General features: G+C 41.9%; 1 non-coding gene across 1 annotated transcript; it reads right to left on the reverse strand.

The window, feature by feature from the left end:
* Positions 1–2590: 2590 nt before the first annotated feature.
* trnam-cau (transfer RNA methionine (anticodon CAU)) lies at positions 2591–2685 on the reverse strand. The gene is made up of 2 exons: positions 2648–2685; positions 2591–2626 (listed from the first exon to the last, which is right to left on the reverse strand). It is a non-coding gene; the product is annotated as a tRNA-Met (tRNA).
* Between the last annotated feature and the right edge of the window lie 620 nt (positions 2686–3305).

The following is a 3305-nucleotide window of genomic DNA, read 5'->3' on the forward strand; positions in this document are numbered from 1 at the left end:
TTGGAGCTCCATGTTCACTGTGATTGTTTTAAACTTTGCTGCTGCTTTCACGGGCGAACCCCAGCTCTCCATTCCTCCACCACTGTCACCCGCGCTCAAACTGTGTCTTTCTCCAGCACGCTGTTGTGAATAGCACAATTCCTGATTTACAAGTGAAAACTGTCGTCCGAATCACTGGACATGTGAGAGAGAAGTTTGTAGATGCAGCCTAATGTACAGCGAATGATAATACTTTAAAAGTGGGAAGTTCCATTTCAGCATTTGGACAAAAAGAAACTGCTCAGAGTAACAGAATGAGAATGGTCACTTCCTGGGGAACAAATAGCATCGGATCCACGTCTGAAAGGATTCCAATGACAATCATTGGATTCATTAGACTCAGGGAGAAAAACTCAGAAACTCATCCTGAACGTCATTTACATGCAGATGAGCTATGAGGAAAGATTGGATAAGGCTGAGTTTGTATTCCTTGGGACAGAGGAAGTTAAGGGGAGATGTAATGGAGGTGTATAAAATAATGAGGGACCTGTTTCTCAATAGACAGGCCAGAATGAGGTTTTCATTGCTGAAGCCACATTTAGTGCTGTCAGTAGAAGAAAAACAATCAAGACAGAAAGAGAGTCATGATAGGGGTAGAGTGGGAGAAAGAAGTCTGAAGTTGAACCAGAAGGTGAGAGTGAAGATTCATCATCACAAGTGGTTGAAGTGGTGACCAGGAAGAGTTGTGGAAGATGTGGTCCTCGCACATATTTATTCAAGATGTTTGGTAGTGGAAAAGTTAAGTTTGTACATATAGTTCATTTTTTACCTTCAGAGGTTCACAAAAAAAGAAGGAAGTTGGAAAGAATCAAATGAGTCGAATAAATCAGATAATTTGGTTCCGAGTTGAGCACCAATAGTTACTCAATCACAAATCATGCCAGAATCTTGCGCAAGAAAATGTTTGAGTTCAGATCCAAGGCAGAGTTGGAGAGACATGTCTGATGAAATGGAAATTTCAAATGCAGCTCAAGGTCAAAATCAGCCTCTGTTGGAGAAACCTCTCCTCAGACTCAGTCCAAGATGGGTCAAGGTCTTTCCACAAGTTCTGGATGTTTGAGTCAGGATAGAAGGTGGCATAGAATTGGGGAGTGGCAAATGTGACACCCTTATTCAAGAAATGTGTCAGGTCAGTCCGAGCAATTAAATGCCAGTTGGTTTAACGTCAGTGGTGGGTAAGATTTCAGAAACAATAGTCAGGGAAAATATCAATTTACATGTAGAGATGTTCAAGTTAATTAAGGATAACCAGAAGGGATTTGTAAAAGACAGATCATGCATGACTAATTGAATTGAATTTTTTGTTGAAGTTAAGGAGAAGTTTGATGAAGGGAGTGTGTTGAATGTTGTTTATATGGATTTTAACAAAATATTTAATAAGGTACCACAGAAAAGGCTTGTTAACAAAATTGTGACTTGTGGAATAGGAGGGTCAGTGTCCATTTGAAGAAGTTATTGGCTTAAGGACTGAAAACAACGAGTCAATGAAAGTGGTTGTTTTTCAGACTGGAGAATGGTAGATAGTGATGTTCCCCAAGATAGCAGAATTTCAAAATTTGCTGACGACAACAAACTTGGAGCCGCAGCAACCAGTGAGCATAATATGAACAGCCGACAACAGGACATAGAAAGGGTAGTCGAACGAACAGAATGTTTGCAGATTTAATTTTATACTGACAAGTGTGAAGTGATGCATTTTGACAGAGGGATTAAGGAGAGGCAATGTAGATGTAATAGCATAGTTCTAACGAATGTGCTGGAACAGAGTGACCTGGGGGTGCAGGTGCATCGATCTTTGAAGGTGGCAAGATATATTGAGAGAATAGTTAGTTAAGCATAAGGAATCCTAGGCTTCATAAATAGAAGTAGTCAGTACAATTTTGGTGAACCTCTTTAAAGCTCTGGTTAGCAGCAACTCTGTCCTGTTCTTGTCAGCACATTTCAGGAACGATATGAGCGTCCTTGAGAGGGTGCAGAGGAGATTTAGCAGATGGGTTCCTGGGATGGAGCATTTTAGTTACAAGGTTAGGTTGGCAGAGCTGGGCTTGTTCTCCTTAGAACAAAAGAGATTGAGGGGAGATTTAATAGAAGTGTACCAGATTATGACAGGCTTGGATAAGTTAGACAAGGGAAACGGCACAAGGAGTAGTGACCAAAAATTGCCAGTTCTGTGGGAAAAAAAAGGATGTGGGTGAATATGAGGAAGCACTGTTTTTGTATCTCAAGTGATAATGACCTGGAACTCACTGCCCACAAGGGTGGTGGAAGCAGAAATGATAAATGCCTTCAGGAGGAATTCTGAGAAAAGCAGGCTTGCAGGGCTACGGGCATCGAGCCTGACTGCGTTGCTCTGTGCAGAGCTGGCATGGACCGAGTTGTCTCCTTCTCTGCTGGAAATGACTATGAAGTTTTGCAGGGCTCTCACCGCACGTGGCTCCTGTTGCTTTAATGTCACCTCATCGTTGTTTTCGATCCCTTCTTCTGGCCAGTTCGGACGAACTTTTCTGCACTGTCAAGCTGTTTCTCATTGCACCCCGTTTCTAAAATTCAGTGCTCCACGTGAGGCTTGAACTCACAACCTCGACATAGTTCATTAATTATACTGCTGTATGAGTACCACACGCTAACCGATTGCGCCACTGAAGCCACAACGCACCGCATATAGTATGGGGAGCTGCAGGCAAGTTAGCCGAACATCAGTCATCTGGAAAATGTTCCAATCTATGATAAAGGAAGTATTAACAAGCACTTAGAAAATCATTGTCTGATCAAACAAAGTTTTTACCGAATGGAAATCTTGAATGACAAATTTATTCCAGAATTCTGAGTATGTAACTGAAAGGGCAGACAAAGGGGAACCAGGAATGTAGTATAATTGGATTTCCAAAAGGCATTCGGTGAGATACCATCAAAGATTAATATACTAGATAAAGGCTCATGGAATTGAAGTAATATATTAGCATGCAGGGATGACTTAGAGGTTAACGGACAGAAAGCAACGAGTAGGGATAAATGGAGAATTTTCAAGATATCAGACTGCAACTCGTGGAGTGCCTCAAGGATCAGTGCTGGGGCCACAGCTATGTCCAATACCGAGAGTGTGGTGGAAGCAGATTCGGTCCTGGGTTGAAGAGAAGATTGGTCCTTATCATCATTGATGCCAGCCTTTAGATAATTCCATTAAATCCACGTGCTATCAAGAGACGGGTGAAGGCAGTGAATTTCCAAAACACGATGGGCCCTGACACAATTCCAACTGTCATACT

The sequence above is a fragment of the Heterodontus francisci genome, unplaced genomic scaffold, assembly GCF_036365525.1.
Source record: "Heterodontus francisci isolate sHetFra1 unplaced genomic scaffold, sHetFra1.hap1 HAP1_SCAFFOLD_526, whole genome shotgun sequence".
Lineage (NCBI taxonomy): Eukaryota > Metazoa > Chordata > Chondrichthyes > Heterodontiformes > Heterodontidae > Heterodontus > Heterodontus francisci.